We start from the raw sequence: 16,425 nt of genomic DNA, 5'->3' as shown, positions 1-16,425 counted from the left end.
CAGAGCTGCACTCACTATTCTGCTGTGCAGTCACTGTGTACTTGCATTACATTACTGATCCCGTACTGATCCTGAGTTACCTCCTGTATTATACTCCAGAGCTTCACTTACTATTCTGCTAGTGCAGTCACTGTGTACATATATTATATTACTGATCCTGAGTTCCATCCTGTATTATACCCCAGGCCAGAGCTGCACTCACTATTCTGCTGGTGCAGTCACTGTGTACATACATTACAACATTGATCCTGAGTTACATCCTGTATTTTACTCCAGAGCTGCACTCACTATTCTGCTGGTGCAGTCACTGTGTACTTGCATTACATTACTGATCCCGTACTGATCCTGAGTTACCTCCTGTATTATACTCCAGAGCTTCACTTACTATTCTGCTAGTGCAGTCACTGTGTACATATATTATATTACTGATCCTGAGTTACATCCTGTATTATACCCCAGGCCAGAGCTGCACTCACTATTCTGCTGGTGCAGTTACTGTGTACATACATTACATTACTGATCCTCAGTTACATCCTGTATTATACCCCAGAGCTGCACTCACTTTTCTGCTGGTGCAGTCACTGTGTACAGAAATGGCCGGAGCACAGCCTCCCCACCCTCCCAAAGGAGGCATAGGCGGAGGTCAGCATGACGGGGGTGGTCATGAGCACAGGGGGTGTACCCGGGAGGAGAGGAGTTGGGGGAGCATGTAGTGGAGGGGCGGGGGGTGCCCCCATCCTCTTTCGGATCCTGCTCCCAGCAAAGAAGCAGTCCCGCCCTCCCTCCCTTTGTTTTGGTATGTGTTGATGGTTACTTTTATTTTGGGTCATGGCGGTTTCGAGAGGGGGGGGGAATCCTTGAAGTCGGTTGAAAATTGGTTTTGGAGACAGTGTCTAGGGTCTCCTTCGTTCAAAGGTACGTTGGGAGTGATCTGGTGAAAGGTGGATGGGGAGTTTCTGACAGAAGTGGGCGGATCCCCAGGTAGTTTAGTGGACAATATATATCGGTGTTGATGCTCCCGAGCCAGTGGGGTAACGGCTGGGAGCAATCATGATGGGTTTTGTCCACAGCATTTTGGGTTTCTTCACCAAGATCTTGGGGCTTCAAGGACTCCTTCTCAGTGTTCAAGTTATTATATATTTGTGATTTATGATTCACTGTTTGTTGTTTGGTGTTTAATAAAGGCTGCTGTGGTCATAACATTCCAAAAAGAAATCACAGGGGGAGGCTATGGGATGTTGTGATGCTCGTGCCCCCTTAGGTGACTACTTCACACTACCAACGTCAAGTTACATCCAGTATTATACTCCAGAGCTGTACTCACTATTCTGCTGGTGCAGTCACTGTGTACATACATTACATTACTGATCCTGAGTTACATCCTGTATCTCTTTTATTATAAAAATATCAAAAACACAATACATAAGACAGACAAAAACAACATTCCAGAAATCAAAAACCACGATACATGAACTAAAATAAACCACACCGACATACAAAAAAAAAACTTGTGCAAATATGCTAGCTTACGACAGTCCATCTCTGAAGGACATAGTGCAGTGTCTCCAGGCTTTGCAGCCTGAGGGACCCCCAGCAGGAAACTCCAAACAAAGAAAACAAACAAAAATCGATTCCTTCACATTCAACCCCATTCACACCTTCACTCATGCTCCCATTCATTCCTATATACTGGATTTAAAACAGGAAAGTAAACACTTTTTCTGGCCCACTGCCTTAAACAGAAAAAACAGCCATCTTGGCAGACCCTCAACTACTTCCCCTCAACACAGCAAGAAACCACCCCCCTTTTTCCCTTTTTTTTTATATATATATATATATATATATATATATATATATATATATATATATATATATATATATATATATACACACATACATACACACACATACACATATATATATATATATATATATATATATATATATACATATACATATACATACATACATTTTTTTTTTTTTTATTTATTTATTTTTTTTTTTCCCACCACCCACACCACAGGTCCACAAGTTCGTAGCCTTTTCCACACCTAGGTCCATGAAAGTTTATGGCCTCAGAAAAAAAAACAGCACCTCAGGGTCCAGGAAAGTTTATGGCCCGTATCTACATTTCCTTATATATTTCCCATGGTCCTTGGTGTAGTTCCCAGGCCATCTCCTTCTGATCTTCGGCCCTTGATTTCTCAGGGTCCATTCCAGGGTCCAAACTTCCCCCCTCCCTCCCGCAAGAAACCCCCACCCAACCTGACTGTACCCCTTCCCCCTTTCCTAACTATAATATATACATTTTTTTTTTTAAAAGCACCATCCTAGCGACATACATACAATACTGCATACATGTACAGATACACAAAAAGCACATACTACACTTGTTATACACCTAAGATACGACCTGCTATAACCATTGATAATATTACCCAAACAATAAGTATTAACCACATTTCCAAAAACCTTGCCACAGGCCCAAGTTTGGTGCCTGCAAGCCCAATATCCATTAAATTTCATGCTTCCAAAACAAAAAGCTAAAGTGACATGCACCAGCCCAACACCAGGAAAGGAGTTCTGGAGGCCCCATCCCTCACTAACACATTCACCCTGTCCCTCAACAACTAAGACTGTCCCTACTTCTGTCCCTAAAAAAAAACTGTCCCTATCTGTCCCTACCTGCCCCTACTCTACCTAACTTATCATAACTAACTCTCTATCTGTCCCTCAGTGCCTGTCCCTCCCTGTCCCTATCTGCCCCTAATTCTGTCCCTAACACCCAGTGAAACTTATGCTATCCCTACCCTCATTCACACGGAGCTAGCTCTCCCTTGAGTGCGTTTTTAAAAGGAGAGGCCTCTCCAAAGCCAAGAGGCCTTCCTCACACCCAACCTTTCGAACTCCAAAGAACGGACCTTCACCAGGTCACCCAAGATGTTTCCTACCACCTCATCCCTTGGGAGGGTTTTTTTCCGCGTCGAAACTAGGCACCGTGCATTCCAAGTGTAGAACCTAACCACTACACTGACTAGAAATAAAGTGCACGGGTCCCGGCCACCCAGGGATCTGAACGCTCCATAAACCCACTCAGCGTAGGAGAGGGACGCCAGCCGCGGCCAACGTATGGAAGCACCCACCCTGTTGTACACCTCTGCATTAAAGGGACACTGAAGCAGGAAGTGCTCCATGCTTTCCAGCACGTCGCCACACTCCTCACGGGGACAACCCCGATCATCGGATTTCCTGCACTTCAGGTTATCCTTTACATACAGCCTCCCGTGGAAGCAACGCCAGGTCAAGTCCCAAAACTTCATGGGGATCCGCTTAGAATTTAAAAGCCCCAGCCCGACCTCCAGATCCCGGCCTGGGCAATCCTTAAGGGCCAGGGGCTTCTGGAAATGGGTCAACAGGACCCTCCTGTCAAGGCATTGCCTCGACATGGTCCTGATTTCCCACATTCCCAGACCCCACCGGCGGATCACCTTCAGAACCGGGGTAGCGTAAGCCGGGAGATGCCCATGAGGTGTGCGTAGGTCCTTCACCTGCCCTCCTGTCTCCCATTCCTGGAAGAAAGGCCAAAGCCAACCCTTGCAGGAGACTACCCACGGAGGAGCCCTCTCTAGCCAGAGGTTGGAGATGTTAGTCTTAAGAAAGGTGTTTACTAGAAACACCACCGGGTTGACCATACCCAACCCACCTAGTCTCCTCGTACGGTATGTAACCTCCCTCTTGATTAGGTTAAGCCTATTCCCCCATAACAATTGGAAGAACAGGCTATAGACCCGTGTCCAGAGAGGTTCCGGCAAGATGCACACACTGCCCAGGTATATTAATAAAGGTAGCAGAAAGCCTTTAGCCAGGGCAACCCTTTCCCTCAGGGTTAAAGACCAACCCTTCCATTGGTCCACCTTTTGGGCGGCGATCTTAAGTCTGCCCTCCCAATTTTGCTGGGGGTAATCCCCGGGGCCAAATTCGATGCCTAGAATTTTGGCGGTGGCCTGGGGCCCTGGAAGGGTGTCCGGGAGATCAAACCTGGGATCTCCCCCTCCCAGCCAGAGACTTTCACACTTATCCCGGTTGATCATGGACCCGGATGCCTCCGAGTAGCGCACTACCTCCGACATGACCCAATCCGCCTCCCTTCTCGAGGACACGAAAAGGGAAACATCATCGGCATACGCCACCACCCTCAGAGAGGACCCAGAGCCCGCTTGGTCCATCCCGACTCCCGCCAACGGTCCACGATCTACCCTCCTTATGAAGGGATCGATCGCGAACACGTATAAAAGCGGGCTCAGCGGACAGCCCTGACGGACCCCAGAACCCACCTCAAAAGGGCGACCTGACCAACCGTTCACCAGCGGAACAGTCTCAGCCCCTTGGTACAAGATCTCTAACCATTTTACAAACCTCCCAGGCAGACCATACCTCAAAAGGACGGACCAGAGGTACTCGTGGTTGACCCGGTCAAAGGCTTTCGCTTGATCTAATGACAGCAAGTACCCCCTCCAGTGACCTGCCCTACCCTGCTCCACTGCCTCTCGGACACCGAGCACAGCACTAAAAGTACTGCGGCCCGGAACAGAGCAATGCTGGGCCCCTAAAAGGAGCCGGGGTGCAAACTTCACCAGCCGATTAAACAGCACCTTGGCCAGAACCTTCCGGTCCGTATCGAGAAGCGCTATGGGACGCCAATTCTCGATACGGGACGGATCCTTACCCTTTGACAGAATAATGAGGGCTGACTTCCTCATTGAGTCGGGAAGAGTGCCCGAGGAGAGACACTCAATAAATACCCCTGTCAAGAGGGGGACCAAGGAGTCCCTAAAAGTCTTATAGAACTCGGATGTTAAGCCATCCGGACCTGGCGATTTCTTGGGCCGAAGCCCATCAATGGCCAGTCTCACTTCCTCTTCCCTGATTTCCTCTGCCAAAACACCAAGAGAGGGATCACCCCCTGGCTCAGGGACGGTTTCAGCCAGGAAAGCCGACATCCTGTCCCGATCCAGATCCTTCTTTTCCAAGAGGTGTGAGTAGAAGGATCTGACCACCTCCAGGATCCCTGATTTGGATCTGTTCAGGGACCCCGTACTGTCGATCAGTCCTGTCACCATCTTACAATTCACTGACATCTTACAGTTTCGGTAAGGGTCAGGTGAGCGGTACTTCCCGAAGTCCCTCTCAAAAACTAAAGATGTGTGTCTATCATACTGACACCTCTTGAGCAAAGATTTCACTCTGGAGATTTCCTCACGGTCACCTCCAGTCGAGACAAGCTGCTCGAGTTTCCTCCCCAGGGCCTGGTACAAGCGGTGCCTGTTCAGACTCCTGAGGCTCGAGAGCTGACGGAAGAACCCCGCCACCCGCTTTTTGAAGATCTCCCACCACTCTGACTTACTACTACAGAGATCCAACAGCGGTACCTGGCTCTGAAGAAAGTCCTCGAAGGATTGTCTCACCTCCGCTTCTTCCAGCAGGGACGAATTGAGCTTCCACAGCCCTCTTCCCATCCGATGAGTCTCTGCAACATTCAGAGAAAGGAAAATTAGACAGTGATCGGAGAACTCCACCTCAACGGCGGACACAGCAGAAAAGATGGCGTCCTCCTTCAAAAAAAACCTGTCTATTCTAGACCTACAGCTACCCCTATGGTAGGTGAAACCTCCGTGACCTGGGGTGTGCCGGATGTGGACATCCACCAGGCGAGCTTCGCTGGCTATGCTATTCAACGCGACGCTATCATAAGCCAGGCGATCTCCGGGACCCCCCCGGTCACGGGACCTCGTAATGGTGTTGAAGTCCCCACCGAAGACCACCTGCCGGCTCGTAAAAAGAAAGGGCTTGATCCTCAGGAAGAGACATTTGCGGTCCCACTTGGACTGCGGGCCGTAGATGTTGATGAGCCGGAGCTCTTGTCCCCTCATGAAGACATCTAGGATCAGGCACCTCCCCATTTCCAACTCAGTAACCCGTCGGCATTCAACAGCTGCAGTCTTAAAAAGGACTGCCACCCCGCTATACGGCTCGGCCGCAAGAGACCAGTATGAGGGCCCGCACCTCCACTCCCTCCGTGCTTTATAGATGGCCCCCATGTCTGTTAGTCTGGTCTCTTGCAAGAATAAAATTTCTGCCTCAATCCGGGAGAAAAAATCAAAGGCCGTGAAGCGAGCCGCATCTGACTTTATGCTGGCAACATTAATAGATGCCAGCGTCAACGGGGCGAGTTCCGCCATCATGGGTGATCAAGTTGGATGGCCAACTTCTTACCACTGCTATCACCTCCACCTGGGGAGGGGTCGGACACCTTCCTTTTCAGGGAAGCTCCCGTTGTGTCCATCCCACCCCCCCCGGTGTCCTCGCCCCCGGGTTCCAGGTCTGTCCCCCCCCCAGGAGGAACACTGCCCCCTGAGGGACGGACCCCACCATCCCCCGAAGGACCCTCCGGTGGTACCCCCGGCCCAGCATCCTCGTCTTGCGGCCCATCATCCGAGCCTCCGAGGACGCTGAACCGGTTGGAGAGATCAATCAGAGGGGGGTCAGCGGGCCCTTCCGTGCGCACCCTGGTGGTCGGGGGCGGGGGAGATTTTGAAGGCTTGCCAGCCTTCTTCCCCCCCGATTTGTTACGATTGGCACGTTTACTTTTGCCACCCGCTGCTGTAGGCTGCTCCTGGACCTCCTCATCAACACTTTCATACTGTGAGGACCCGTCCGAGTCAGCCGCTTTATCCTCCCTCTCCATCCTCCTGATCTCCTCTCTCACCACACTCTCCCTCAGGACCTCAGAGGCTTTTGCCACGGGCCTGGAGGGAGGAGCAGGCATCGACCCGGTTGCCCGAGACTTCACCTGCCCCCCACCCCCATGGCATTTTTCTTGCCTCCGCACATACGCGGGGCCCCTCACCTTGGCATTGCCCTTCCTCACCGGTCCCTCAGCCCCTTCCCCTCTGCCACCACCTGCCACAGCTGCAGGAGCGCCGCCAGAGGTTTCTCCCTCACGGACTCCTCCCGCCGGGCCTGCAGCGGCATTAGAAAAGGAGCGAGGGCAGCGGCTGAGAGGGTGACCTAGGTCACCACACAAGTGACACCGAATGTCTTTACACGAGGCGGCCAGATGACCTACCCCACCACACAAGGCACATTTCTGTACCTTGCAGCTAGCGCTGAAGTGAGTGGGGTCGCCGCACTTGTGGCAGACCTTCGGTTGCCCTTGGTAGAAGACCAGGATCCTGTCCCTTCCCAGGAACGCCGAGGAAGGGATGTGGGTGACCGTGCCGCCGGAAACCTTCAGTTTAACCATGAAGGTCCAGCCCCCCGACCAGATGCCGAATTCGTCCCTGTTCTTTTTGGGGACCTCGGTGACTTCCCCGTAACGGGAAAGCCACGTCATAATGTCCACGCCGGCAAGTGACTCGTTACAAGTGACCACGGTCACTCGCTTGACGGAATTTTGGCGAGACACCGCTTGCGCAACGAAGTCTCGCCATCCGGGCTCTTCCCGCACCAGCTCATAGTTAGACCAGAAGAGCTCAAGCCCCTCTGGCCGCACAAAGCTGACGTCGAAGAAGCGGGACGCCGAAGGATGTATCAGGGCAAAGATGTCATTCGCCCCGAAGCCCATCTTAAGGAGGAGCTCCACCACCTTGCTCCTAGGTGGACAAGCTTCACTGCCCCCCCACCTAAGACGGACCACATTCCTCCTTTGCGGCCCCTGCCCGGCTGTGGGGAGAGACCAAACAGTCCCTCCCTCCCTTTGGTTTTGGAAGGCAGCAAGGCCGTGTCTCTCTATCCAGAAAGACAAGTCCACTGTCCTCCCCTCTACCACTATCGACCTTTCTCCTTTTTTGAGGGCCTCCAGGAAACGGTGGTGCAAAGCGCCGTCCCTGGAGCCCGGAGGCGAGGAGACCCCCCCAGGACCACCCCGAGGACCACCCCGACCCCCAGCCGCGGCCCCCGCATAACTATGTTGGGGTCTTGCGGCCAGGGGGGCAGACGGGCCAGCCCTCCCACCACTACCACCACTTGTGCCAGCACCCTCATTCGTCCTCCCACTCACTCTCCCATTCACTCTTTTATTATTTGCATTCACTCCAGCACACTCACCCACATTCACAGTAGCACTCATTCCCTCATCCATGTCACTCATATCACCATTTACTTCAGCAAACATCTCCTCAAATATGTCCACTCCGCTTTCATACTCACTCTCACTCGCACAATTGGTGAACATAGCAACATTTTTTACATTTTTAACATTTCCCAAACCAGTGTAGTTCCTCTCTTTGCCTGCTGGGGGCCCTGAGCTCTCTTGCTGGGAGCTACTCCAGCTCCTGTCCAGGAGCGCTGCTGCCCCTTTAAATGCCTCAGTGCAGATGACATCATGCACTCTGCCCTGGCTGGGCCTAGGAGCAACAGCAGCTCCTGGTTTCAGCTCCATTTTTTTTTCTTTTGCTGAGTTTTGTTTACTCTGGGCAGGGACGGCCACTGGCACCGCTCCCTGCCCTGCATTTTTCTTCACCCCCGCCGCCGGCTTGCCAGGGGGCGCCAGAGTCCCCGCACCCTCAGATGAAGGTAGGTGGGCCGGGGACCCCGACAACTCCCCGCCAGCTTTTGGGGGCAGCACAGCATTACTTGGAAGGGTGGGTGGAGCAGAGGGCAGCGGGCCCGCAGCGGCCACGCCCCCCCCGCCGGTCGCAGCCACCCCAGGCAGAGCCGCGGCCCCCTGCGAGGCCACGGCCCCCCCGGGTGACGCGAGCACAGCGGGCGGAGTCGCGACCACTGAGGCCACGCCCCCCCCGCCAGTCACAGCCACCACGGGCAGAGCAGCGACCCCTTGCGAGGCCATGCCCCCCCCGGGCGACGCAGACGCAGCGGGTGGGATGACGGCCGAGGAGGACATGCCCCCCCCGCACGCCACAGCCTTTGCAGGCCGGGCAACACTCGGGGAGGCCACGCCCCTCTCACGGACCACCGCTGCCACCCCATGCCCACCACTTGAGACAGGCAAGGCCGGCCACTCCCCCTCGTTGCCCAGCGGAGGCGGAGCCCCCTGCACGGACCCCTTTTTGGGTCGACGTGCCGGAGACCCCGCTCTCACCACAGGCGCCGACATGGGAGCGACCAGCACTTTGCACCGCCTCAGCTGCTGCTTGATGTTCTGTTCGCCCTTCCTAGGCTTCTGGACCCCCACTAGCGATCCAGACTTAGCGGATCCGTACGTGGGGGGTCCAGAAGCCCCAGCACTCGCCGCCGGAGGTGCGGCCCTGGCTGTACCAACTTTACCTGGTGCCAGGCCAGCCTCCCCTGCCACCGAGGGCTGAGCCTGGACACCACCACCAACACCACAACCAGCACCGACCTCCATGTCGCTGCCCTGGTCTGAACTGTCACCAGATGCGACAGTCAGGTCACAACAGTCATCTCTCTCCCCGCTCCCTCGCTGCGGACCCACCACAGGGCCCGAGCCGGGGTGGGTAGCGGGTTCCACACAGCGGGACAGAGGGGCCCCGGGAAGAGGAGCAAAAACCAGTTGTTCCTCCACGCCTTCAGAGGCCTTACGCCTGCGCCTCCTGTTTCTCCTCTTCCCGGTTGCCTCATCCTCCGGGCAGACTTCATACCCAAACAACAGCGTGCCAAACCGTGCTGGGGATTCAGTCTGCCGTACTTGTTTAAGGATGAGGCAGCCCCCCTCAGAACTACTCCCGCTCCCTCCATCCTCCCCCTCGCTCCCGCTTTCCTCCGCGTTACTGGAGTCCAGCGGGAGGGCCACCTGCTCGGGGGCTATCCCGCTGCATGTTACCTGACTCACGCTGGTGTCCGCCAGGTCTTCAGGTGGAGGTGGCCCGGATGTGGTGTGGGCGCCATCTTGTTCTTCCTCCTCCTCGCTTTCCTCCACCTGGATGGGGACCCCTGACCCCCCAGGAGACCCACCGGCCATGGCCCTGAACCGGTCCTCGTTCTGCAGCTTTTCCTGGAAGGGGCCGCTGCCGGCCATGATGGAACTTCGCCTGTCCTCCAGGGCCCGAATCTCCCCTTTCAGCCGCTTGACCGTGGCGGTGACCTCCGCTCTCTTTGAGGCAGGGAGCCTGTTTTTACTGATGACCCGGGCTCCCTCCAACTCCCCCCGGAGTCTCCTGAGCTGCTTGCCGGCCTCCTCATACTCGGAGAGGTGGGCATGAATGCGGGAGGCGTAGGTGGTAGCTGGCTCTCCCGCAACCTTGGAGCCCCAGATGTTAAGGGGGGGCCCCGCCTCACCTCTGCCGGCTGCTGCACCTCCGGGGGAAGGGCCCGCCACAGCCTTCACTTCGGGGGTCCCGGACCCTGGAGCCTTGCGGCCCCCTGGGGTCCGCTTTTTCCCCATCCCTGGGACTTGCTGGCTGTGCCTTGGGCCTCCTTGTGGTGGATGAGGCCCCCCACCCCCAGCTGGCTTGCCGGAGGGTGGGAGCCAGGGGCACAGCCCCGGCGCTCAGTCCCAGGGAGAGTCCTCTTTCCTGGGAAGGGGGCAGATGGAAAGTCCTTGCAGGAAAAAAAACCTCCCTTCCCAGGAGCTTAGCAAAACCCCAGCCTGCAGAGGCTCAGCTGCGACGCTCCTCCTCTTCTGGGGTGTGTCCAGAGCTGCACTCAGTATGCTGCTGGTGCAGTCACTGTGTACAGACATTACATAACTGATCCTGAGTTACCTCCTGTATTATACTCCAGAGCTACACTCACTATTCTGCTGGTGCAGTCACTGTGTACATACATTACTGATCCTGAGTTACATCCTGTATTATACCCCAGAGCTGCACTCACTATTCTGCTGGTGCAGTCACTGTGTACATAAATTACATTACTGACCCTGAGTTACATCCTGTATTATACTCCAGAGCTGCACATACCGCTATATTATACAGATCCATTACACAACCATGTTATACCGCTACATACCGCTATATTATACAGATCCATTACACAACCATGTTATACCGCTACATACCACTATATTATACAGATCCATTACACAACTATGTTATACTGATATACTGCTATATTATACAGATCCATTACACAACCATGTTATACTGCTATATTATATAGATCCATTACACAACCATGTTATAACGCTACATACCGCTATATTATACAGAGCCCATTACACAACCATGTTATACTGCTATATTATACAGATCCATTACACAACCATGTTATACTGCTACATACCGCTATATTATACAGAGCCATTACACAACCATGATATACTGCTACATACCGCTATATTATACAGAGCCATTACACAACCATGTTATACTGCTACATACCGCTATATTATACAGATCCATTACGCAACCATGTTATACTGCTATATTATACAGATCCATTACACAACCATGTTATACCGCTATATTATACAGAGCCATTACACAACCAAGGTATACTGCTCCATACCGCTATATTATACAGAGCCATTACACAACCATGTTATACTGCTATATTATACAGATCCATTACACAACCATGTTATACTGCTATATTCCGCTATATTATACAGATCCATTACGCAACCATGTTATAACGCTACATACCGCTATATTATACAGAGCCCATTACACAACCATGTTATACTGCTATATTATACAGATCCATTACACAACCATGTTATACCGCTACATACCGCTATATTATACAGATCCATTACACAACCATGTTATACTGCTATATTCCGCTATATTATACAGATCCATTACACAACCATGTTATACCGCTACATACTGCTATATTATACAGAGCCATTACACAACCATGTTATACCGCTACATACCGCTATATTATACAGAGCCCATTACACAACCATGTTATACTGCTATATTATACAGATCCATTACACAACCATGTTATACCGCTACATTATACAGAGCCATTACACAACCATGTTATACTGCTATATTATACAGATCCATTACACAACCATGTTATACCGCTACATACCGCTATATTATACAGAGCCCATTACACAACCATGTTATACTGCTATATTATACAGATCCATTACACAACCATGTTATACCGCTACATTATACAGAGTCATTACACAACCATGTTATACTGCTATATTGTACAGATCCATTACACAACCATGTTATACTGATATACTGCTATATTATACAGATCCATTACACAACCATGTTATACTGCTATATTATATAGATCCATTACACAACCATGTTATAACGCTACATACCGCTATATTATACAGAGCCCATTACACAACCATGTTATACTGCTATATTATACAGATCCATTACACAACCATGTTATACTGCTACATACCGCTATATTATACAGAGCCATTACACAACCATGATATACTGCTACATACCGCTATATTATACAGAGCCATTACACAACCATGTTATACTGCTACATACCGCTATATTATACAGATCCATTACGCAACCATGTTATACTGCTATATTATACAGATCCATTACACAACCATATTATACCGCTATATTATACAGAGCCATTACACAACCAAGGTATACTGCTCCATACCGCTATATTATACAGAGCCATTACACAACCATGTTATACTGCTATATTATACAGATCCATTACACAACCATGTTATACTGCTATATTCCGCTATATTATACAGATCCATTACGCAACCATGTTATAACGCTACATACCGCTATATTATACAGAGCCCATTACACAACCATGTTATACTGCTATATTATACAGATCCATTACACAACCATGTTATACCGCTACATACCGCTATATTATACAGATCCATTACACAACCATGTTATACTGCTATATTCCGCTATATTATACAGATCCATTACACAACCATGTTATACCGCTACATACCGCTATATTATACAGAGCCATTACACAACCATGTTATACCGCTACATACCGCTATATTATACAGAGCCATTACACAACCATGTTATACTGCTATATTATACAGATCCATTACACAACCATGTTATACCGCTACATACCGCTATATTATACAGAGCCCATTACACAACCATGTTATACTGCTATATTATACAGATCCATTACACAACCATGTTATACCGCTACATTATACAGAGTCATTACACAACCATGTTATACTGCTATATTATACAGATCCATTACACAACCATGTTATACCACTACATACCGCTATATTATACAATTTTATTTTACAGCTGCATCACACTACTATATTATACCAGTATAATATGTTTCTTCATTATAAAGCTGTATTATAGTAACATTTTATATTGTTATATTATCAAATTACAGTAGGCAACTATAGTCACATGTATTATACTGCTATAATATAACCCTTAATTATACCAATTATACTACTATAATATACCCCTTAATTATAATCCTACATTAAACAACAATTATGCAGCTGTATTATGCTATTGTATTATACTATTATTATACCGTTATAACACACTACTATGATTTAACTCTATTGTACAGCTGTATTACACTAAGTTATATTGTTATATTACAGCTCTACAATATACCCCTTTAATCTTCCAATGTTTTACACTATTTCTACCATTAAATTACACCACTATAATGTACTCCTGTATTATACAGCTGTATCACCGTGCTGTTATTACGTCATAATACACCACTATAGCCCTTAAGTACAACGCTATATTACACCATTATTCTACAGCTGTATTACACTATTATATTATACCCTTATATTACACCACTATAATATACCCCAATTATACAGCTGTATTATATTACTATAATATACCGCCATATCACACCAGTATAATATACAGCTGTATTACACTATAGTATACCACATTATCATACCACTATAATATACTATTATTATACAGCTGTATTACACTTCTATATTACACCACTAGATCGTACATCTAATTATACTACTAGTTATACCGCCATATCTTGCATACACGATTGCTACATTCTATGTTACCTTGGGTTATTTATTCCTCAGTGGGAGAATCTGATAAAAAGATTGATAGGTCATGCTGACACTTGTGGTCCATAGATAACAGAACAGCGCAGGGCACCTGCTGTCTTTGCTCCAATTAATGCTGGGTTGTGCGTCCATTTCCTCGCAGCATGCAGCTCATTGAATATCTGCTACATAAAACATCAAACCTTCTACCTGCAAATATTCTAGAGAAAGTCTTCATTTAGCTGAGCTTTCTGCTGCCAGGCTTCTGATACATCCAGCACTTCCAACATTCTCCTGAAGAGGGCGCCAATGAACAAACACAGTTGGCAACTGTGGCCTCTAGAGGCCGTGGCGGGTACTGCAATCAACCAATTCTTACCAGTCATTCCAGCAGAGCAACCCAGTGACCTGATTGGCTGATCTAAGGGCTACTCATGGACAGTGCTGCTCCCCTTAACTGCAGTTTAGGGTAGTTTTTGCCCCCTAATTTAGATTTTTCTTATGGTGGATTAATTATATCAAATCCATAGATGAAACAGTTTGTAGCAAAAAAAAATAAAAAATAGCCCTTCTAGCAAAACATCAGAGACAGTAAGTGCTGCCATCTTGTTACCCACCCAACACATTCCTGCAGAGGGCGCTAATTGACTCGCCAGCGCCCCCTAGGTGCACTATTGGGTACTGCACCTGAGCTGGAAGTGGCATCCCCCTACCATTCCCCTAATCAAGCGTCCAAATGGAGACCTCCAGGAAAGAGAAGTCAGTCCTTACCTGCGTGTCCTTAACCCCTTCACTTCCCAGAGCACAAGTATGCTGTCTGTGCAGTTGAATCCCCCACGATCGTTCCCCCCAGAGAGAGCTCAGGTGGAGCTGTGGGACCCTGCGCAGGGCTGGGAGTTCTCTGCACAGCTCAGGCTGCAAAGTTTGTTTTTTCATTATTATATTTTTAACTCCCATTTCCTTCCTTCCTTTTGCAACTCAATTGGTTGAACATGAAGCCCTGAGAGATGAGCTGATAGCTGGGCACAGCACAGGCAGGGGCTGTGTGATGGAGGAGGCATGGGGGGCTCACCTGGAGTAGGGGGTCCTGGCTGCTGCTGCTCCTTCTGCAGATCGGTGTGCTCTCCACAGCTTGTGCTACTGGGTCAGGGGTGGGAGAGAAATGACTGTGTGCAAGGCTGAGAGAGCTGAAGAGACGGAGAGGGAGAGGGAGAGACGGAGCTGAGCTGGAGAGCGCAGGGCTGTGCACACTGGAGGGAGCGTGGGGCACCCACCACCAGCAGAGGAGGTGCCAGGGGGCTGCTCTACCCACTCTGGGGGCTACTGGCTTTAGTCAGGATTTCAGGCTGTGCTGGAAAAAGGAGAAAACATCACATTTCTGCACAATGGAATACTACTATTATTTATCAGAACACAGTTATTTACTAATACACAAGAAATATTAGTAGCAAATGGCTACTATTGCTTAGACACTTTAGCATTTCTTCCATTTTGATGTGTTTTCTGTTATTTGGCTATATTATTGCTATGATTTATATTTGACAGTTATACACCAATATGCCAGGACCAGAAGTTACTGTGGGCACAAAAGCCAGCTCAGTAATAAGTATTCGATTCCATCCATGACGTCCAGCGTCTTGGTCCAACCAGATGTTATTGATGTTTTTATTATTGCTGAGACCTGGTTCTTAGACGTCATGTGCAGCTAATATGTGTTATTGGATTTTTCACTGTTTTGTATACTTGAAAATATTGCAAACTAGCCCACCTTTATATGGCCTCTACATCGTTAGTACAAGCGAAAATAATAAATGCAAAAATCCCGGTCAAAACAAGACTCACTGAGGGTTCAGTTAACTGCTGCCTATTGAAGTCTATGGGGAGGAGCAGAGTGAGAGAGAAGCTTAAACCGGTTTTGTTTCTTTAAAGTAAGTGTTTATCTCACCCCAGTGCTGGATTCAAAGTTACAATGTTAAGTATTATAGTATAATAATCCTGCTAATTTCTGAGAATGCTGGATTCACAGTTACAGTGTTCAGTATGGCAATATAATATCCTCCATCCTACTGGTTTCTGCTAAGTGGTTATCTCACCCCAGAGCTGGATTAACAGTTAAATTGTACAGCACTGCAGTCTAATGTCCTCCATCCTGCAGATTTATAGTAAGTATTTATCTCACCCCCAGTGCTGGATTTACAATTACAATGTTCAGTATTGTAATATAATCCGGTGCTGGATTCATAACTATACTGCTCAGTACTGCTGTATAACATCCTCAGTGCTGATGCATCTGAACATTTACTAGATGTTGAAGATTTTTCTTAGAACAACATAAAAATTAGAAATAAATTAGAAAAAAAATCTGCATGTGGAGCAGATTAAATCACAAATTTTTTTCCCACAAGGATTAGGCTTAAGGATTTTCTCCGCATCTTACTATCTTTTTTCTTTTTATTCAGAAGCCCTTCACCATAAGCTGATCA

At 48.9% G+C, this 16,425-nt stretch overlaps 1 protein-coding gene across 4 annotated transcripts in view; it reads right to left on the bottom strand.

The window, feature by feature from the left end:
• Positions 1-15,225, bottom strand: part of LBHD2 (LBH domain containing 2) — a 97,584-nt gene extending 82,359 nt beyond the window's left edge. The window contains exons 1-2 of one of the 4 annotated variants that reach the window (XM_073578023.1): positions 15,015-15,124; positions 5,466-5,527 (exon numbers count right to left, since the gene is read on the bottom strand). The gene's annotated coding sequence lies outside the window, so the exon portion shown is untranslated. Of the gene's footprint in view, positions 1-5,465; positions 5,528-13,957; positions 13,983-14,713; positions 14,850-15,014 lie in introns of those variants that run through there. The other 3 variants (XM_073578022.1, XM_073578024.1, XM_073578025.1) reach the window with 3 other exon arrangements.
• Between the last annotated feature and the right edge of the window lie 1,200 nt (positions 15,226-16,425).

Source organism: Dendrobates tinctorius, unplaced genomic scaffold (genome assembly GCF_039654945.1).
Source record: "Dendrobates tinctorius isolate UK_male_01 unplaced genomic scaffold, ASM3965494v1 ptg000058l, whole genome shotgun sequence".
Classification (NCBI taxonomy): domain Eukaryota; kingdom Metazoa; phylum Chordata; class Amphibia; order Anura; family Dendrobatidae; genus Dendrobates; species Dendrobates tinctorius.
This window is presented reverse-complemented; position numbering and strand designations above follow the sequence as displayed.